This window comes from Nanorana parkeri, unplaced genomic scaffold (genome assembly GCF_000935625.1).
Source record: "Nanorana parkeri isolate BGI_ZX_2015 unplaced genomic scaffold, ASM93562v1 scaffold156, whole genome shotgun sequence".
Classification (NCBI taxonomy): Eukaryota; Metazoa; Chordata; class Amphibia; order Anura; family Dicroglossidae; genus Nanorana; species Nanorana parkeri.
In genome coordinates, this window is record NW_017306424.1 from 495,007 (window position 1) to 518,315 (window position 23,309).

Genomic DNA, 23,309 nt, shown 5'->3' on the forward strand with positions numbered 1-23,309 from the left:
TGGCTGTCTCCCTTCGTTCATCCTCCTGGCTTTGCCTCCTGGCTGTCTCTCTCTCTCCTGGCTGCCTCTCCTCGCTCATAATCCCGACTGTCTCTCCTCTCTCTCTCTCTTGGCTGTCTCCCTTCGTTCATCCTCCTGGCTTTGCCTCCTGGCTGTCTCTCCTCTCTCTTTCCTAGCTGTCTTTCCTCACTTATCCTCCTGGCTGTCTCCTTCCTGACAGTTATTTTCTCCATTACAGTCAAAGCAACATACACTATATTACCAAAAGTATTGGGACACCCCTCCAAATCATTGGATTCAGGTGTTCCGTTAAATGTTCTTGCTACTAAATATTCCACTGTCAACTGTTAGTGGTATTATAACAAAGAGGAAGCAACTGGGAACAACAGCAACTCGATCTTATAAAATGACAGAGCGAGGTCAGTGCATGTCAAAGTGCACAGTGCGCAGAAGTCGCCAACTGTCTGCAACGTCAATAGCTACAGACCTCCAAACTTCGTGTGGCCTTCAGATCAGCACAGAAACAGTGCGTAGAGAGCTTCATGGAATAGGTTTCCATGGCCGAGCAGCTGTATCCAAGCCTTACATCACCAAGTGCAATGCAAAGCGTCGGATGCAATGGTGTAAAGCGCACCGCCACTGGACTCTAGAGAAGTGGAGACGTGTTCTCTGGAGTCACAAATCACGCTTCTCAGTCTGGCAATCCGATGGACGTGTCTGGGTTTGGCGGTTGCCAGGAGAATGGTACTTGCCTGACTGCATTGTGCCAAGTGTAAAAATTGGTGGAGGGGGGATTATGGTGTGGGGTTGTTTTTCAGGGGTTGAACTTGACCCCTTAGTTCCAGTGAACTCTTAAGGCATCAGCATACCAAGACATTTTGGACAATTTCATGTTACCAACTTTGTGGGAACAGTTTAGGGATGGCCCCTTCCTGTTCCAGCATGACTGTGCACCAGTGCACAAAGCAAGCTCCATAAAGACATGGATAAGCGAGTTTGGGGTGTAGGAACTTGACTGGCCTGCACAGAGTTTTGACCTCAACCTGATAGAACACCTTTGGGATGAATTAGAGCAGAGACTGCGAGCCCGGCCTTCTCGTCCAACATCAGTACCTGACCTCACAAATGCGCTTCTGGAAGAATGGTCAAACATTCCCATAGACACACTCCTAAACCTTTTGGACGCCTTCCCAGAAGAGCTGAAGCTGTTATAGCGGCAAAGGGCGGGCCAACTCAATATTGAACCCTACGGACTAAGACATGGGATGCCATTAGAGTTCATTTGTGAAAAGGCAGGCGTCCCAATACTTTTGGTAATATAGTGTAGCTGTGACTGGATACTACTTGCTTCTCCAAGAAGGCAGAACAAAATGATTTAGAAAATTTTCTACAATATTATTGGTTTTACCTTTGGCAAAATGTCATTGAAATTAGCCTCAGATTTCCAGTCCTAACCATACGGCTACATAGTTACATAGTATTTGAGGTTGAATAAAGACATTAGTCCATCAAGTCCAACCTATTAGGATCTCATTCTAGGAGTACCTGTACCCCTGTATATTACCTGTACCCCTGTATATCTGTATATTACGGTCCCTTAAGAAATCGTCCAAAAGTTTCTTGAACAATTCCACATTATTTGCTGAAATCACCAATTTTCATTTACCCTTTGTTTATAAACAAAGTCATGTAATCACTGTGTCATCATATGGGTTTCATCAAGACAGCTACAGATGTGAACAAAATGTGTACTGTGGTATATACAGAATAGAGAAGGAGCAAATTCTGCTGTTTGGGTCCACTCAAAATAAACGGATGTGGTAACACAGCGTTTGTTGCGTTATAGTAACGTACACAAAGCATGCATTACCATAACGCAACACGATGTTCACGAGCCCTCAGGGTTTAGGGCTAGCTTCTGTTCCATTATCATTCCCCTACCACTGTAATGTAAAGAAATGGCGAGGTGTAGACACTTACAGTATTTCTGAAGTGATGGTTTAAAACGTAATTCCAGAAAATACCCTTGGAAGCCACTGCGCCCATTAATGGCTGTGAATTGAGCCGTCCTTGGAATGTTCGGTTCATAGACACTGTATATAGAGCTGATCGAAGCAGCTCTGTGTCTTGTGATCACTCAATGACCAATCACAGTAATCACAAATGTACGCAGTGCTGTATTTACATTGCTAAGCCTTCCCCTTCCTCTTACGATGGAGGAAAGGGAGAGATGAGAAACTAAAGAATCAATGAATCATTCATTCATCAGTTTCAGATTAGTTTCCGGCTGCAGCAGCAGGACTTGTGGGTTTGTTTTTAACCCTTTCACCACCCCTCCTCTCCTGTGTATCGAATCTCCCTGCAGGGACAGCATCGAATCTCCCTGCAGGGACAGCATGGAGGGATATATAAATTATACAGGGATATATTAACCCCTTCACCAACCCTATTCTGCACATTTCTACATTAACACCTTCATCTCCATCCTTGCACTGTATGTTACATAGTTATAGTATTTGAGGTTAAATAGAGACACAGGTCCATCCAGTTCAACCGGTGTCTGCGTGTGATTGTGTATGTGTGTACACGAGTCCATGTGTGACCTTGTTTTTAAGAGTACCTGTATGTGATCTGCACATTAACCCATTCACCTCCTCCTCTCTCCATCTATGACCTGTACATTTATGTATGTAGTGCACCATGACCAAGTTCCATGTTTTAACCCCCTCAATGCTGGCATGTATCTTCATTTCCAAAAAAGTGAAGGAAGAAATTAAATGACCTTGGCGTGTCTACTTTCTAAAATGGGATTATTTTAGGGGATTGTATACAGTCCTGCCATTTTTATTTGGCATGATTAAAACAAAAAGTAAGGGAAAAAATTTATTTTTAAAAATGTTTGGTCTTCTTTTCCTTCATATAGTAATTTTTTTTAAAACCCAGTAGTTATTAAATATCAAGTGCCGCTGGCACTGCAGCTACCTCAGACCTCAGATATAGCGGCAGTATCCATGTGTGTATACAGAGCCATGTAGAGCTCCCCCTAAGCTCCTCCTCAGCTCTGATGGGAGTGTCATGTGACATGAGGTGGGCATCCCACCTCACTGTGCCCTACCACTGTGTCTGACGTCTGGTAAGTTTATTTCAGGAGGTCTGGGGTCTGCACTGTGGAGGTGGGAGAAGTCTGTATTGGGGGAGGAGGTCTGTAGAATGGGAAGTCTGTATTGTGGGTGAAATCTGTACTAGAGATTGGGGGGCGGGGGGATCTATACTGGGGGACTTGTAATTATACCAGGAAGAGGAGGTAGTTTCTGATGACCCCTGTACTCCATGCATTACCTGCTGATGACCCCATGTACTCCATGCGCTACCTACTCCTGATCCCCGTGCTCTGTATGTTAACTATGGATGACCCCTGTTCTCCATGCATTACCTACTCCTGACCCCTGTTCTCCATGCGTTACCTACTCCTGACCCCTGTGCTCTGTCTGCGCACTGCACGCATGATTTGCTGTGGCTCGCTGTGTGCATTGCATTATTTCACTCCCAAGGTCACTTGATCTTTACATCATCAATGTCCGCAACCTCTTTCAGAAGTCTCTGACCAATTGTTTAAGGGATGCTACAAATGGTGGTGTGGTTTCATGGGTGTGATTTAAAAGTGGGCATAGTCAGTAGGATTTCATTTTGAAAATCTGATAACCTTAAGACAGAACCACACTATATTTCTGGTGGATCAACAGTTATTTTTCTGTACTTGCGGCACGTTTAAAGGGATAAAACATGGAGAAATTTGCATGTATGCCATAGATATACAAAATATATTTTGTTTTGTTTTTGTTTGTTTTTTGCTTTGACATACGCTTAAACCTTGTCGTGTTTTAAATGAGTTATATATAAAAGGCAGAGGGGGAGCTGGAATCAAAGGTTAATTTTCCTCTCTGGAAAGTTTAATATTTGGCAGTGAGTGGGCCGGTGGTTAAATATAGTGACAGGGATAGCATTTGGATGTTCAAGTGTCCCTATGAGGATTCTAGGTCTGGCTTTTGCCAAGATATGCTTCATTCCCTAAATGTACATACTCTAAAAAGAATATAAAACAGACTCAGCTATCAACATGTTTTCCCAGAATTTGTTTTTCAGAACTTATTATTTATTAAATTATTTTTTTCATGCTTGTTCTTGCCATTCTCACTTATAGATAAGGTTACAATAAGCAGTTTGCTCAGCACTTTACAATATAAGGGAGACATTACAATTACAATACAATTCAAGACAAGATGGTAGGGAGGGCCCTGCCCCTGAGGGCTTACAGTCTAAAAGGGAGGGGGAAGTGATACATGAGGAGGTAGCTGTGTGGGGATGAATTGTTTGATAAAGTGATAGTTCAACGGTCAGGTTGAGGTGGGATTGGCTACCTTGAAGAGATGAGTCTTAAGGGATCGCCTAAAGGCAGTCAGAGTGGGAGATAGTCAGACCAGTTGGGGTAGAGAGTTCCATAGGATGGGAGAGGCTCTAGTGAAGTCCTGGAGGCAAGCATGGGAGGAGTTGATGAGGGAGCTGGAAAGTAGAAGGTCATTTGAAGAGCGGAGGGGACGGTTAGGTTGATACTTTAAGACAAGGTTTAAGATGTAGCCGGGGGCAGAGTTGTGTATAGCTTTGTAAGTGGTTATTAATATTTTAAACTTTATCCTTCGGGCTATTGGAAGCCAGTGCAGGGATTGGCAGAGGGGGTTTGCAGAAACTGAGCAGTTGGTTAGGTGAATGAGTCTAGCAGCTGAATTCATGATAGACTGAATGGGGGATAGCCTGTGTAGTGGAAGGCCAATGAGGAGGGAGTTTCAATAGTCAAGATGAGAGATAACAAGTGAGTGGATGAGTAATTTAGCAGTTTCATTGGTGAGGAAGGGGCGTATTTTTTAGATGTTACGAAGGCGAAGACGGCAGGATTTGGATAGCGAATGGATGTGGGGAAGAAAGGTAAGGTCCGAGTCAAGGATGACACCTAGGACCTTGGCATGGGGGGAGGGGTGGATAGTTGTGTTAACAATTTCAAGGGAAAAGTTGGGGGAAGGTGCACGGGCGGGAGGAAATATCATGAGCTCAGTATTAGAAAGGTTGAGTTTTAAGTAGTGTTGTGACATCCAGATTGATATGTCAGTTAGTAGGTTAGTGACACGCAAGGACACTGAGGGGGTGAGTTGCGGAGTAGAAAGATAGATTTGAGTGTCATCAGCATTGAGATGGTATTGGAAGCCATGTGAGGCTATTAACTGACCAAGGGAGGAGGTGTAGATAGAGAAGAGAAGGGGTCCAAGGACAGAGCCTTGGGGGACCCCTACAGAAAGAGGATGTAGATTTGTAGGTGACACTAAAGGAGCGCTTAGATAGGTATGAGGAGAAGCATGAGAGAGCAGAGTCTTGTAGGCCCAGTGAGTGGAGTTTTTTGAGGAGGAGCAGGTGATCAACAGTGTCAAAAGCAGCAGAAAGGTCTAATAGCAAGAGTAAAGAGTAACATTTAACAAAATGTTAAAAAGCATCTGGAAAAAGATTAGTAATAATTATGTGTGTAGAGTGTGTTGGATTCTGAAGATGCTTTGCCCAATGCTTAAATGTAGAAAAAAAATTGCATTCCTCTTTAGCAAGCGTGTCATAATTTTCTGTATAATATTTCATAGTTATATTATGTTCCTATGGAGAACAGGCAGCAGAAACGCTTTGCCATTTTGCCCTGGCATAGGTTGCAGCTCCTGCATTAGGACCCCCAACTGTAACCATGTACCCAGGCATTGTACTCAATAGGCTCTCAAGTCATTGATAACTTTTCCATAACTTTATTATAAAGATTTAGGAGTGGATGGAATATCCAAAAAAAGGTAGCAACAGTTTGCTGACAGTCCCTAGGTGGGTCCTCAGATTTGCCATGCTGATACGACAACACACCAGAATGGTAGAAGTTATATTATTGTAGAAATCTGTGATGAGATGACTGAAGCATTCAGACCAGTGGAGTTTCCTGTGTTTGGACCATTGTCCAGGGCTCTTCCTTTATCTGTAGGAACAGCATGGAGTAGGTCCTCAATGTTTAATCAGCTTTTCCTTCCGGAATCTTTTATAACAATTTCATTTAAAGCTTGGTCTAACCCACTTAATGACAAACTTCTAAAAGATTGGCCAGCTAACAAAAATTCATAACTTTGCTGCACCTCTGACACATCAACACTCTGGATCACTCAACAGAATCTGTCATATAATAGAGCAAAATGCAAATCCCAGAGTACAGATAAGCTGGAAGAACCCTTACAAAACAGAAAGTGTTGAAAACAGGAGCATATGTCTACAACTGTGTATGGAATCACAGACACCAACATTCTTGGTAACGGATGTTGAAAATGAGCTAATTTATTTATTAACAGCACTCGATGCTTCAGAGAATGTAATAAAGTAGTTCATATGCAGTTTTTTTTCAAGCGAAACATGCATACCTTTTTTCCTCAAGGCCTTTTGCTGGTCCGGTGGCGAGTAGTGTGAACCCAGCATGTGTGATGACTTTTCCCCTTGGAGAGCGTGTAAACAGCAGGCTGGGCTCACAGAAAATAGGGAGAATGACAGATTGTTGTACTGACCTAAAGAGGATCATTGGCGGTGGACCTTGGAGGAAGTTGGGGACAACGCTGGAGCATCGAGAGAGTGAGTAAATATGTATTTATATATATATATATTGGGGAAGGGACCCAAAAATGTAAAAAAGCATTTTGGTCATCTGGCTGAAGATCAGTTGTCCAGCTGCTTCTGCCTCATCAGGTTTGTACTTTCTGACCCCCTGAGGGAGGGATGCTGAGGAATCTATACTCCTTGGGCATGGCCAGGAACCCAGGGGCTGGGGTGAATTGAGTTAAATGGGTCTGCACATGCATCTGAGCATGGTGAGTAATTGGGCACTCAACTACACTTGTATCATTAGTTTTCACATACAAGAAAACACGCGGAGATGTCTAGTGATCTCCAGTCTACCGAGTAATATAGCGCTACATAATTCTGACCTTTCCCGTCTCCAAACTTTAATATTACTGAACGTTTATTGTACATTCTAAATCACGCAGTGCAATGACTTAATACTGTATTTTAAATACACATACAGGAATGGACAAAATAACAGAAACACAGCAATGTACACATTAACAAACAGAATGGTAAGTATAGCAAACGTGCAGAGAGGAAGAGCAAATGCAAGTCAAAGATCATTGACATGGATAAATGGGCACTCGGCATCTGCTAAATGTGCTAAATACCATTCAACCCAGCAACCAAAATCACTGTAGAACTGAATCAGCAGCTTTGTGACTCAACAAAAATTGTGAGCTTCACAAAGCTGCCATTAAAGCAGGGATGGCATTCCGAGCAAGGTTAAAGAATAAAGACAGCTAACCTGGTGTAGAAAGCATAGAACCTAGTCCAATCATAATGACAAGGTAGTTATATAAACCATGTTTCAACCTGCTACCTAAATATATAAGCATTTACTTTCAGAGCCTGTGTTGTCAGGCTTCAATGGGCAAAAACCGCTTGCTTTTGACATTACTTTAATATGCTTCTGTAATCATTCAGAATTCATTGACAGGTTTAATTGACCTGCAGTTGATCTCCTTCTGACCTGTTTTTGATATTCTATACCAGATCTTTCTCAACCAGGGTGCCTCTTGGCTGCCTCAGCGATGCCATTGATATTTTCACACAGCGATTTACCTTAGTTCGTAGCCCAGGGAGGGTGGAATTAATTCAGAAAAAGAATTGTCTTCCTCCAATTCTGCTTTGCCTCATGATCTCTGCCATGCCACAGTTGGGGCTCCAGATAGGAAGGTAGAACTCTGCTGTAAAGGAAGGACTTTGATGTAAAGGGGGCTCTTGAGGTAAAGGGGGGGCTTCTGATGTGTAGGGGGGGTACTTGCGATGCGAAGAGAAGGGGACTCTGATGTAAAAGGAGGTTGCTTTGATGTGAAGGGGGGCTCCCGCTGTAAAAAAAAAGCTGATGTGAAAGAGGGGATTCTCATGTAAAAGAGGACTATGCTGTGAAAGAGTGGGATTCTGATGTGAAGGGGGACACCCCACTTTTTTAAAATTTTTGCATGGAGTCCTCCTTAAGACCCCACATCGTTTTTTACATTTACATTTTTTAAATTTAAATAGAGGTGCCTCGAAATTTTACATACTATTAATGGGTGCAGTGACTGCAAAAGGGTTGAGAAACACTGCTAGATAACAAGGGGCAAAGACGATTTCTACCGCCTTAAACAAAAACAATATCCTTGGTAAGAAAAGCATCTGTGAGCCAAAGGAGCTCGTTTGGGTTGCTCTTCGGAGCACTTGCCTGAGTAAGTCCTGTTTTACTAAATCAAGAAAGTTCCCTGTAGTATACAATGATCTTGGAGCTTCCTCCAGTACTTCAGAATTCGAATCACCTATTAATATATTTTAAGACTGTGGGAGGAAAGCAACAAGAACCCTTGGAGGAAACAAATGCAAACATACCAACCCCATTTATATAGTCTATCATTATTATTTGCAAAGTCCCAGTGCCAAGCATTATACTTTAGTTTTTCACCAACTCTGCAGAAGAGTACCTGATATTGATATTTATTATGATTTTTATTATTATACAGGATGTATATAGCGCCAACAGTTTCGGCAACACTTTACAATATAAGAAGGACATTACAATCACAATACAAGTCAAGAAAAGATGGTAAGGAGGGCCCTGTCCTTGAGAGCTTACAATCTAAAAGGGAGGGGGAAGTGATACAAGAGGAGGTGGCTGTGTGGGGAATTGTTTGAGAAAGTGATAGTTCAGTGTAGGGATGCCCCGATACCGATACTAGTATGTTCGACATGTTCGGTTGACCGAAGGCAGCTGATGTACGACTGGAATCAATGATAAGTGAATAACCCCCTAAATAAAAAAGTCCAACAACTAATTTTCTCAGAAATAAAACATGAAGAAGATGTTGCTAAATAGATTGAAGTTTAACCATTCTGCTTATTTAATGATGGAAAAGGTATTCAGCAAATGTTTAGACATATTTTCCACATTATTCACTGGAAAGGTTAAAGGAGCACATTGCCACAGAGGAATTAAAACTTTGTAGATAACACATTTTAGGATCTGTGAAGACCACATTTATTGCCTGCCTTATCTTCACACTCTTTATCAACATGCCAGAAACAAACAGCGAACTAACCTGATAATAAAGTCAAAAGGATTTTTAACTATTTCAAATGCTGATGAAATCACTTACCATCGATGCTGCTCCTTGATGTTTAAAAGTTTTAGTTTGCTGCAGAATCAGCTGGTCCCCCGAACACTGGCCCTGATATTGTATTTTAGGGTGGCTCCTTTCCCTTGCAGAGTCCTATTAACCTACCCTTGTGTGTGCTAGTAAGCTGTGTGTGTCTCCACAAACACACAAAGCAAGGCAATCCAATCCCCTCCCCCCGCTCATATATCTTATCTTCTCCAAGCTGGTAGATGAACAGCTGCCAGAGACTGCTTTGTCCCTTGTGATCTTGTACTGGACAGGAAGTTTAGGGAAGTCGAGTTGAGAGAGTTTGAGCTGTTGAGAAATATGATGATTGAAAGTGCTTGGGCAAAAATAAAAAAAAACATTTGCTAGGTGATATATATGTCATTATCAAAAAAAAGTTAGAGACTTTCATACTTCTTTAATCATTCTTGTTCCATGAATTCATCTGATATACAGGAGCCAAACCTAGCAGCCAGCATACAGTCCAGACGTGCTGACCTAACCATGCTCTAAAATGTTCTGCAGACCTGTAATACTCTACAAAAGGATTATTTCCACTGCCACTGCTGAACATTGTCATGAAGACAGACATTAAGGTGAAAGCAAAACTTTTTAGGATTCTGGGGGCAAATGATCCAAAAAGGACCAATGTCCTGGTGACAACTGTCTAAGATGAGAATTCCTCTCACTTTGGTGAGAATTACCCTAATTTCCCATATCATTTCCAGGACAGGATGTGAAGGAAAGTCTCCAAAGAAAAAAATAACTGGCCCTTCATCTATCCAAAGCTAAAAAAAATGTGTTGTCTATACTTACACTTTTATTTGCCCCGTGGCATTAGTAAAAAACAAACTACTAAGAATAAATCTACCAATATTTTAACACGTTAAAGCAATTTCAAAAGTAATTTCTAAAATTTTTAATTGTGCAGCTTCCACTGCAATAATAACCGGTGCTATGGAGGTACAGGCCTTTTTAGAGGTAAAAAGGTATGAGAGTCGGTAGTATAGTCTTGGTCAGGAACTGCTGGACCAGTTCCTGGTAAGAAAGGAACTGGTCAGAAACCTTATTCCCAGTGCTGGGAATAACTCCACTGTAAACAGGTAAAGTGAAATCTATTTTTGTTTTAAATAGTGAGAAGATTGTGAGTTGTATAAGCAGAAGAGATCAGATGGGGAGAGAAGTGAGTGGTCACTGCCGCAGGACCGAGGATCAGGTGAGTATTTCTTCTATTTCCCCCCCTAGAAACAAATGAGAAGTTAACTCTTGCAGTAGAAGGGTAGCCACACTGCAAGGGTTCATTTTTAAAAATATTGGAGTTGTTCTTTAATAGAGTGCACATTGCCTTCAGGCTATTCCCAGTGCCGCCTGCACTCTGGCTTAGGAATGCAACCAGTTGCCAGGGATGATATGGGCAATGGACGGAGATCAGTTTTGTGGAAACCAGAAGGCATGGCAGAGAAGATGGCGTCGCTGGCACATTGAGCAATGAGGGATAGCTTTAAATTGTCAGTGCTTGAGGAATGTGGGTATGGTTTTGCTTTGATAGCACACTTTCTTTACAAGTGTGCAATGGTGGGATCAGTGTCGTGGGACCTGGAAGAAACAGTGGAGAAGATGGCGGCTTCAGCAAATGGAGCAGTCATGCCCAGCTTTGATCTGTCTTTGTTGGAGGAAGGTGAGTATAGTTCTTTTTTAATAGTACCATTTTTTTTACAAGAATGTGACTCCTGTGTGCAATGGTAGGATCAGTGTCGTGGGACCTGGAAAACACAGCGGAGAAGGTGACAGCTCCAGCAAATGGAGCAGGTAGGATCAGTTTCGTGAGACTCAGAAGATGCAGCAGAGGAGATGGCAGCTCCCAACAGAAAAGGGACAGCTTTGATCTATCATTGCTGGAGGAAGGTGAGTATTGGTCCCCTTTAAAGCTGGCCATTCACTAGTTGAATTTCGCTTAGTCCAGTTGACTTCTTCAATTGACTTTTGTTGAAAGAGCCGCTCCGAAAATTCTTGGGTGAACAGTGACTGCAGCCAGTCAGTTGCAGTAACTGCACACCCACTGATGTCAGAATACAATAGCGCAGCAGGGGAAATCCCCCATTAGCAAGGATGGGGGAACCAAGAGTTTATGGCCATTCCTTAAAGGTGGCCATACACTTCACAACCATCGCAAGACCTCAGTCTTGCGATGGTTGTAAAGTACTTAAAAAACGTACGATCTGCCCATCTTGGACAGGCAGATCGTACTCTCGATCATCGCAAGCCCGCCCCCTTGAGGGGCGGGCTTACGATGACCGCAATGCTGAATGGGCAGTGTGCGCGTGCGCACACCGGCCCGTTCGGCATTTGTCTCCCGAGCACCGTTCTAACCAGCCGAAAAATCGTACGATTTTCGGCTGGTTTTCTAGCGTGCTCCTTAGACAAAAGACGCGCGACCGTACAGTGGAAACGGTCGCACGTCTTCGTTCACACTGCTCGATTCTCATACGATCACGGGAATCGAGCAGTGTATGGGCACCTTTATAGGAATGTGATATGACATGTAGAAATGTATGTGAAGGGGGTATATTTCTGAGTTTAATGTGTACCTGTCCTTCAAGATCAGGATGATGATACTCTGTGTGTGTGTGTGTGTGTGTGTGTGTATATATATACTGCATATATCTTTTTTTTTGTTTGTTTAAACAGTTTAAAAATATAGGAATATATAGGAATTGAATACACATGGTGCCCATACACTGCACGATTCTCGTACGAGAATCGCGGGAAATCCCACGAGCGTACGAGAATCGTGCGAAGATGTGCGATGTACGGTTGCACGTCTTTTGTCTAAGGAGCATGCTGGAAAACCTGCCGATTTTCGGCTGGTTTGTGGCATGCTCGGGAGACAAATGCCCAAACGGGCCGGTGTGCAAATGCGCACACTGCCCAATCAGCGTTGCGGTCATCGGAAGCCCTCCCCTCAGGGGGGCGGGCTTGCGATGATCGCAAGTACGATCTGCCTGTCCAAGATGGGCAGATCGTATGTTTTTAAAATGACTTTACAACCATCGCAAGACTAAGGTCTTGCGATGGTTGTAAAGTGTATGGCCACCTTTAGAGCTCTGGGTGGGATGAGATCTCCAGTCCTGGAGCCAGGTGTTGCCAAGGTCCAGTATAGCTGGATCAGGTGGCTGAGAGCAGTCTTATTAGGAAGCCAGCCCAGTGCTCACAGAGTTGTGTTGGAGTTGTGTGTGTTCAGGAAGCACACGGATGCAGACTCAGGTGCGTGCTGGACATGTGAGACAGCCAGGGAAGGCTGGGAGAGGTCGGCGAAGGTTGGTGACCCTAGGACCTGTGGTACACACTGCTGAGAGAGCAGATTGAGGGCTACAGAGCAATACTAAAAGACTGTCCTTTATGTTGCTGCTAGAAACTGTCTTGTGCAATAGGGAAATCTACCCTGTGGATGGAAATACTTTTTGTGTTTGCCATAATAAAAATAAAACTGCATTTTACTTGCACCTCCTGTCTACAGTGGAGTGTCAGTGAGGTTAATCCAATCAACACACCTGAAAAGACGCCAGTGTGAACAAGCCCTGGGTTACGGGTGAATTACACCGATATGTCATGTTTCTCAGACCTTACAGGAAAGGGCATTCCTTCTCTTACCAGGAACTCTCAAGCAGAGACTTGATTTTTTTTTCCACTTGCACAACACACAAGAATGCAGCATCAGCAATCTCATTAAATCATTAAATGTAACAAAAAATATTTCATGTAATCTTTCTTGAACTTGCACAACAACATTAAGATTTGTTTCCTTTGACGAAAAACATGAAAATGTTTTTCCTTTTCATTTGTTTCGTCTGGAAACAAATTTTTTTGTTGTGCACATGTCTAATATATACCGTGTTTCCCCAAAAATAAGACCTACCCCGAAAATAAGACCTAGTACTATTTTTGGGAATTGCTAAAATAAAAGACCTACCCCAAATATAAGACCTAGTTGTGACCATTCCCAGGGCCGGTTGGGGGGGCATAAGGGGGAACCTGAAGAGCCGCGGGAGAGAATCAGCAGTGCCAACGAAGGAAGCGAAGCGGCAGTGGAGGGAGCAGAGCCGCATAAGCCGACGCTTCCTCTATAGCGCCGCCTCCTGTCACAGAGGGAGTGATACCAAATGCATTCCGCCTGTGAGGAATCGATAGTGAAAGTGCGCTTTGCTCATTCTGGTTACCAAATTGCACTTGGAAAGGTACAGTTCCCCTGATTGCCCTGATCACCCAATTCTTAACTTTGACATTTTGGATTATTTAATTTGGATTTGCATACATTTTGGATTGTTGTACATTAAAAAAAAATAAGACCTACCCCGAAAATAAGACCTAGGGTGTTTTTTAAACCAAAAAAAATATAAGACAGTGTCTTATTTTCAGGGAAAACACTATATATATATTGTGGCATTGTGAGGCAATACCACGGTGTTAGGTGGCCTCAAAGTCACCCAGGGTTCTCAGCCAGAGGGGCTGAGTGGCTCCAGGAAGACATTACTGGTACCAGATTCAGACACACCGAATTTCCGAATCCCAATGCATTTCCATTTTAGAATTTTGGATCCCGTCCGAATTGCGTTCAAAAACTGAACTGATTTAGACATTTGACTTTCAGTTTAATGCATCCGAAAGGGTCTGAATATGAATTTTAGTTACGGTAACATGGGAGTGTTCAGCCTTTATTAACTTTATTTAACTTTTTCTCTATTAAATTCTGCTGGAATAAACTGTTAAAGGGATTCAAGGTACTTAAACTCCTTGTTCACTACATATGGGAGGCGAGATGAACTACAACCTGGGGGTTACAAACACTGATAATAAGGTAAATGTCTGAAACACTGGCTGGCATTGACTATACAAAATATATGAGCTAATGGAGGCAGCTGGAGGTGCCTCCATACCACAAGTGTCTGGAAAATGTAGAGTCAAGTGAGCTTTTTTTGTCTTCTGTTTGCTGGGTACATCCAGAGTTCCCATTACAATTGAGTTAGGTGTACTGTAATTGGCTCTGATCCATCCAGAATGAGTTCAGAGATTACAATACTGTTCCATGGGAGTATGCAACTGGAATGTTCGAGGAGTCCCTCAGAAGTCAAGTGTAGATTGAGATTTGTACTTAGAACATTCACCGGTTTATGTTAATCTTATATTTTGTAAATGCATAATGACAGAAAATATAAAGAAATACTGTCATAAGTAAAATGTGTTAGCGAGAGATTAGTCAGAGAAGATAAGCAATGTGTGACCACACGTTTCTATGGAGGGAGAGATCAGAGAGACACTGTGTTTAAAGGGGCATAACTAAATAAGCACAAACACAAATGTTAGTGCTTATTTAGTACATATGTTTTTAAGTTAATAGTGATATCCTTAAAAGAGTTTTTGAGGTCACTTTTACATTTTTCCTATTTTTATTTAATTTTATGATTGCATTAAATATAAATATTTGTTCATTAGTTAATAGATGGATCTCACATACAAACATAGAAGAGGCGTGGCAAGAAGAGACCAAGTGGTCCATTGAGTCTGCTCTTTTCTATTTTTTGGGTGTAGAAAACAAAAGGGAACAGAGCGCCACCTCCGTGTGTAAAATCGGTTATTAAAATAAATAAAACAAGGGATATATGTACTCACGAGCAAACGTTTTCATCACACTTTAACAACAAACAAGAGGCCACACTGTCTATTAACCAACATGGTATCACCCAGACTATGTACCATGGTTGCCTCCGGTCACATCACCGGCCGCAGTCAGCCAAGATTGACGTGTTTCAGGGGCATGCCCCCTTCATCAGAATCATCATTTTTCTTTAGTTTTTTTTTTATGTTCATGGTGGAAGCCCCAGAGCCTTGGATGAGCAGCCCCTCAAGTCTGTGTGAAAAACTGTGATAAACTCTTGAAAACTTTGATTATGCAACAGCAAGTGGATCGTTCAGCTGGCAGCCATTAGCCATTAGCGCCAAGAGTTAAAGAAAACTATTTTTTGGGTGTGTTTATGGTTGTTTTCCTACAGATCTATGTTTGTCTCAAGAATGTTTATATTCACTTACTGTTGACTGTTCACTTTGCAAGGTAATTTGCACTTTGCAAGTGAAAGTTCTTCTTACTTTAGTGAATGATGTAAAGCTTTGCTGACTTCCATCATCCAATGATGTGCAAGAAAAGCAAAAGCAAGCAAAATACTGTTTTTGTTTTATATTTTCCTTGCTTGTGATTGGGTATTTTTTGCAAAGCGAATGTTCCCCACTTTCACTAAGTGCAAATTCCTTTGCAAAAGTGAACAGCCTATTTGCCTTAAGTAAATCAACCCCCCTACCTCTGCTGGAAGTCTGTTCCAAGCATCAATTACACTTTCAGTAAAATAATACTTTCTAAGGTTAGTTTTGAACTTTCCTCCTGCTAGTTTGAGCTCAGCTCCCCGTTTTTTTGATCTTAGTTTCATATTAAAAATACCGTCCTCAGATACGCATGATCGCTTTTTATCGATCTGGCGATTTTAGGCAACCATAGATAGATTCTATTAACTCTATTTTATTAATCTGCAGATCAAAGGAATGCATTGTGATCTAAACATGAAGTCAATTAATGCAACCATACAAGTAAAAAAAAGTTAAATACAATTTGTTCCTATTTAACCCCTTATTAAGCTGTAGTCTATACTAATCAGCCCTAATTAACTCCTTCTTCTCCTCCCGTAAGCTATTATTTTCCAGCTTCTTTGTTTGTGTCTATTTTTTCAACCACTGATATTTAGAATGTTTTAATTTTTATTCATTTTGCTTGTTAATTATAAAAAGTGTGAATTCAAAATAAAAGCCTTTATTTCATTTGTAAAATGTTTGCAATCTGTACCAGATTCTGTACCAGAATAATAGTTCTAGGGTCATTTTAAAAAGGATACATTATAAAATAAAATGTATACTTTTTATCTACGGTATCACTCATTTTTTTTAAAACTAAAAGTATAAAAGTGTTTTTTATTTTTAGTTTGATTACAATTTTTTGTGATATTAAAGGCAAAAGGTCTTTAAGCTATTTCAGATGCTGATGAAATCACTTACAATGGATGCTGCTCCTTGATGTTTAAAAGTTTTACTTTCCTGCAGAATCAGTTGGTCCCCTGAGCACTGGTCCTGATATCTTGTTTTAGGGTTGCTCCTTTCCCTTGCAGGGTCGTATGGAGCCACCCTTGTGTGTGCTAGTCAGCTGTGTGTTCCTCCCCCCAAAAAACAGGCAAGGCAAGACACTCCCCTCTTCCCTGCTCCCCACTCCTCCTTCCTCCCTTCTCCAAGCTAGTAGATGAATGGCTGCTAGAGACTTCTCCTTTCCTTGTGATCTTGTTCTGGACAGGAAGTTCAGGGACGTTGAGCTGAAAGAGTTGGAGCTGTTTGGAAACTTGATGACTGTATGTGTTTGGGCAAAAATGTAAAGCAATACTGTGCTGGGCAATGTATATTTGTCTGATCTAATTTTTGGATAAAAGTTTGAGCGTTTAATATTACCCTGAAGATGCTTTGCAAAAAGTGACCTTTCTGAATGTCATTATTGCATATGGCATTGGCAGATCACACACTGGGATTTCATTATCATTAGGGATGTTCAGATACCAAGTGCCGTACTCGGTACAAGTACAAGTACAGATACTTTTCGAGTTTCAAAACTAGAGTAGAGAAAAATTCAAAAGTTAGGAGGCAGCTGTCATTGTAAGGAGGACACAGAGCTCCTGCGATTTGTACATCTCTGTTTTAATGTATGATTTTGTTTTTATAAACATATATTAGGGATGCACTGATACCATTTTCCCAAGTACTGATACCTGTCCAAATACTCACAGATACAAGTACTGATACATTTTTGTTTATTGTCATGTGACAGTTTTTCTAAAACAATACAGACTAATGATTTCAGGACAGTGTTGGAGTGCAGAGCCCGGTCCCTGCTGCAACCTCTGCAACCCCGGTAGTTCTCGTGAAAATGGCAAGTATAGGCACTATGTAGCTATGTAGCTTGTCCAATGCATATCTGAACTGGTATCTGGACTTATTGTCATATGAGGGAGAGAGTATGCATGTTTCTACCCTGCCAGGATTTTCAGAGGCTACCACGGCAAATGTGGAGCGCAAGCGGGCACAGAAAAGATGCTGTGTGGCACAAGGAATGTTTTTTTCTTTAAGTAAACAAAAGTATGAGCAACATAAAGGGATGAAAAGTGAAAATGAAGTTATTGTTTCTTCATTTGTTTAAGCCATAAAGACAAATGAATAAAGTAGATTATTGGAAAGACACGGGGATGGGTGTTAAAACAGCTGCACCCATTTGTTCCTGAATTAATGGACTTTGCTGTCAGCGTTTAATCATCTAGTCCTGAAAGGCACACATATGTTTTTCCTTAGTAACGTTCGTTTACAGGAACCAAAATCTTCATGTGTATTGAAAAATGTGATGCGGGCAGACAGTTCCCAGCAGCTGCAGCCACATTTACTATAAATATTCCATTTACTCAGATTGGAAGGACAGCAGAAGTTTAAAGTGATAGATTAATTTTAAGAGCTCTAACCCTAGAGAACAAATCATAGAACTCATTATGGATTTCCAGTACATTTATTGGCGTGTGTAATGAGTCCACTTTATGATATGAAATAACTGTGTTCAGAAGGGTGAGAAATGGGTCATTATGATTTTATAGCTATTGGCACACAATATGAATACTCATCCATCCACAATAAAACAGTCTTCATGGCCAGTTCTTATTTTGGTGTTTTTTTTCAAAACTCTTCCTTAGAGTTACGCAGCTGAATTCATCTATTTGTGACTGAGAAATCTAACTCAATGTTGGCAGTAGCTTGATTTACGGCAAACTAACAGGGTTATTCACAAAGGGGTGAAGAGTTTGGAGAAGGCAGGAGAAGTGAACAATCTAGGACAACATAGCTGATTTGGAAAAATTCTCCAATGCAGCTCACTTTCCAGTTCAGCTTTGTTGTCCTAGATTGTTCACTTCTCCTGCCTTCTTCAAACTCTTCACCCTTTTGTGAATAACCCTGTAAATTCAATGTGCTGCTTAAGGGTTAATGGGTAACAAGTAGTTAAATGTCTTAGACCCCGTTCACACTGAGCGGTTTGTCGTGCGATTTCCGCTCCGAAATCGCACATATTTCCGAGCGATATCGCTCTATGTAGCTTGTCCAATGCATTTCAATGGAGCTGTTCACATCTCACAGCTCAATGTCGCCTATAGCTCATCACTCAAGCTTGTCGCTCGTACATTACCCTTTTTTCGGCGGATGTCATGCGATTAGGCCCCAATAGATTCAATGGTGTTGCGCAAAGTCGCGCATTACCGGCGATATTGCAAGACCTTGTCGCGTGATATCGCGCTATAGAAGTGCCACATTTGCACTGCAAAATGGAAGGAAGGAATTATGTCACATCAAGATCGCTATTGATTGGTTACAGCCCAATGTAGCAGCGACAAAGTCCCTCCCACTCAATATCGCGCATTGTAGCTCAATGCCGCTCAGCACAGAACCGCACGGAAAAATGCGCAATTCACCATGACGCTCAGTGTGAATGGGGTCTTATAGCAATGAGATTTCATTGCTTGTGTAGCCCTACGCTGAAGCACCATTAAAGGGAAAACTCTATTTTTTCAATGTATGTGAAGGTTCTCATTCATCTAGGCCATGGTATATAGATGGTAAAAAAATTCAATAAAGGCAACTGGACTTGCTGACCAGCGAAACGTCTTCACGAAAAATACAGCAAGTCCAGTTGCCTTGATTTAGATTTTACAGATCTAGTTTTTAAAATTGATATAGCATATAAAATTGCTACATTACAACTATTTTGTAATTTAAAGCCCAACTCCACCTTTGTGAGAAAATAAAAAAAGAGGCCAGCGTGTTTAAAAATAAAAAAAATGAAGCTGCAATATTCACTTCCTCTCCAGTAATGTCCCTTGTAGAGTTCAGCGGTGCTCCTCTATTAGGAGCACCGCTTCCTTTACTTCCTGTGAGCCTAAGACATCATGTACATAACACCAGCCTGGGCTCACAGTACTACCAAACAGAATGGTGCTCATTGCACAAGTGGCACCCCGTACAGGAGTATGGACCACCCAAAACCAGAGTAGAGGAGGAAGGACCCATGATGTTACACAAATGGCTGGAAGACAAGCCACCTGGATTTAAAGAGACCATATAAGACTATTAATTTCAATAATAATCTTCACGTAGGTTTATATGTACATTTGATGTATTTTGTGCATGTTATTTACCTGTGAAAGCTTCCCTTGTGACACCCAAAAGCCCTGAGTCTGCTGCTGGGCACTGCCATTTTGGATGTGATGTCAGCAGCCCGAGTGCAGTCACTCCAATGACATGCTGTAGTATTCCCCTTCACTCCATCCCTGCCAGTTACAACAAAGGTTATGTAGGAAGGTGAGGGGAGGAATGGAGCAGCTGAGCCAGCAAAGGTGTGTATAACATTTTTATTTGCAAGATTGTATATATATGGTACATAATATAAAAAAATATATAAAACATCAGTTTAGCAATATATAAACCTAAATAAAACTGACCGAAAACCATTATACATTCTCTTTAAGCCACCTCCTGCTGTGTCTTGTATTTTAGCAAGTTTCTTACATTTTTGTATTGCTTGACATTGCTCAATACAGCCCAATCCATACCCATCGCTCCCATTCCGTTCATCACAGCTGAGTTGCTATATATTGCACAAATAATGCATGTTAAACTTTTTTGAAGTTGAGCGGAAAATCTGTTTAATATGGCAGTGTTCAGTAACTCAACATAACTGATTACTTCTCAGCCTACAGGAAAATATTAACTTTGATTGGCTTTGGGCTACCACACATAATCTCATATTACATAACCTTGATAGGAAGAAATTATTTCTGCAATCAAATTCACTCATTGGGAATTGACAAGATATCTTTTTTGTTTTGAATGCTCTTTTATGATGCTGGTATTGTAAATGTAATAAATTATTAATAGCAACTGGTTGTCTTATCGATCTTCATTATTTGCGTTTACTGCTTTGAAGCCTGAGCCTGACATACTCTGTAGTGGACTGAGACAAGGAGGAGAATCTGGGTCAAGTGACTGTAAGAGAGTATGCTGATACTGGGACTTACCTTCTGCAAGGCATGGGTTTGTTTGGTTTAGTGGTCCGCTGAGTAAATGAGATTATTGGCAACATCTACTTCAGTAACTAGTAGAAGGGAACTTACAGTTGCAGTATATGTAGAAACCTTCTAGTATGTGGCCAATGGAGTGGTAAGAGATCCGGTTGCCACGTTTTCTTATGGGCTTGTCAGTACTTCTGGAATAATTTCTTGATTAACTACAGTGAACATTTTTATTTGGATTTCTTGGTTTCCTTTTGGTTATCTATCCAATCTTTTAAACACTTGGTCTCGACCCAAATTGGTTTATGCATTAAAGTGTATCTAAACTCAAAACCAAAAATGTAATATATTGCAGCTTACCAGTCCTTAGAGATGGTGGCAGCATTAGTTTCTATACATATTTCTCCATTATGAAAGGAACCATGGTTGTCATACAGACTGGACTTGAAACATGTCCGTCTTTTGTTCAAATGTTCAAATCAAAGGAAATTTTTAAGACCTTTGTCAAGTCTCTGATGGCTTTATCAAATGTTCTGACAAGATTCTAAATATAAATGTACATAAGTTATCTTACCAGTATATGGCTAACTTAAGTCTTAAAGACTCAAGCAACATAAACCAAAACAGAATAGTCCATCCACAAAGTGGGTGATGTTACGCCTAAAAGACAAACAGGGTGGGTGGCGGAAAGTTTGTTGTTGTAGCTAAACTTGCCTGAAGCCCTTACAGACAGCTCTGTATAAAAGGTAAGAACTCTGGGCAGACTTCATCCTAAAAGAAATAAAGCAGCCAGCAGACAAACCCAAAAGCTCAGCCATCGTATACCATATAAACTGAAAAGAAAGAAATTGTTAAAGAGAGAAATGGGAAATGTTGGGGAATGAGAACCCCATGGGGCCCCTTCTTTATTTGGTGGCCCTAAGATTACATACACATGTTCTTTACAGAAGTTTGTTCGTGGATCGGGAATAACTTTCTAAACACTTACTCACAATTCTGGAGAAAAACATTTAAATTCTTCATTGGTAAGAACCTCAAGGGACCTTACTTTCTGATCCCAATCTCAGAATGAAATGCATAAAAAGTGAAAATGGAAAAAAAAAAAAAAGCAACACAAAATAAAATACTGAATGTTTTTCATAAACATTATGTGCAGTTTTGGAATCCAGTTTCGGAATAGAATCGGGGACTTTTTGCATGTTGTTATTTCAGGAAGGGAAATGTGTTTTTAATCATGCAATGTGTGCCCCCAGAGGTCTCACTGATGATCAGTGAAGGATCTTGGCCAAGTATCGTGATGAATAATGTCTACATATAATGCTGAGTCTATGCAGGAGTTGTAAGAATATCAGTTATCACTACAGAACACAGAGAAGGGTTTGAAATTTGAAAAGAAAGGGCTCAGAAAAATAAACATTTCTCTATTATTGTGTTGAAAAATTGAATGAGCGTTGTCACGCATAGTGTCTCATGGAGACAACAGCTGCACATTAAAGTGTAGGTATAGCCAAAACTTTTTTTTTTTGCATTGAGTAGAGAAAATTTAAGCTGAACTTTGGAGAAATTTCAAAACCACCCTTGCAGTGGGGCTCGCCCCGAACCTGGGGTTACATTTTTGTGTAGGGTGCCATTAAAAAGCAGTTTTACTTATCTTATCTGTTGCTCTCCCAGCAGCTAGTGCTCTCCCTTTCTCACTGATGTTCCAGGTAGAACCTTGGTCGTGTGCTTGTCCTGCATTGTACGTGAGGACGTCAAAGTGCCTGCAACCGACTGGGTCCTGTGGTCAACAGAACATTAGGGGTCCAATCGCATAAGTAATGAGGAATAATATAAGTAAAGCTGTTTTTTAAGGGGGTCCTAGACAGAGACAACATTTAACCCTTGTAGTGGACTCTCCCTATATAGTTTTGAATTTTCTCTGAAGTTCACCACTAAATCTGTCCAATGCGAGCAGAAATCCTCTCTTAGACAGCTGCTCCCCCATCAGATAACCCTATTGACAGATTTACCCATACGTAATGCTCTGGTGACAACCATAACATTTTGGATGCCCCACCACTTTCTGGCATGGTGACAATGGCCACAACAACTGGTGAATCTCTACGGCACAGACACAAACAGTAATAAAAACTTGACAGAAGTTTTAACATTTCCCAACTCTATTCAGAACTAAAAAAAAAAGGTTTTGCAATAGATATACTTTAAAGCTATTAAAGGAAACCTGCTTGGAGGGGAAAATGGAGGCTACCATTGCTGACCACGTTCTGGAAATGATAGCTGTCTGGCCATCTCTGGCCTTTGGCCTTTAATTGATTAAGCCCCTGCTGGGCAAAATGCTTCAGACAGTGAGGATTCCAGTAGGGGTGAATATTAGATTTTTTTCCATGTGCAATAAAAAGAAGTTTTAAATCAGTGTGCTGTGGTTGCTCCATGTCATTTAATGCAAATCAGAACAGTCAGAGTGAATTCAGAGTTTCTAATCTGCATACTTGTTCGGAGTCAATTAAGCCACTGGACCAGAATGACAGCTGGGGAACTAGCATTTTCAGAAGAGAAGGTCAACTAGGGCAAACTCCATATTTACTCATTTGCATATTTGTTCTGAGTCAGTTAAGCCACTGGTCTACAATGACAGCTGGGGAATTAGCATTTTCAGAAGAGGTCAGCTGGGACAACTTCTATATTTCCTTAGCTTTCCTCTAGAAAAGTAATGCACGCGCACGTGAATAGTCTCGGCTTGGTTCCGTGCTGTGGTGAAGTACCTCCTGTCCTCATGCATGGGAGATACATGTGCCCAGCCAATCAAGAGACTGGAGAGGCCGAACCT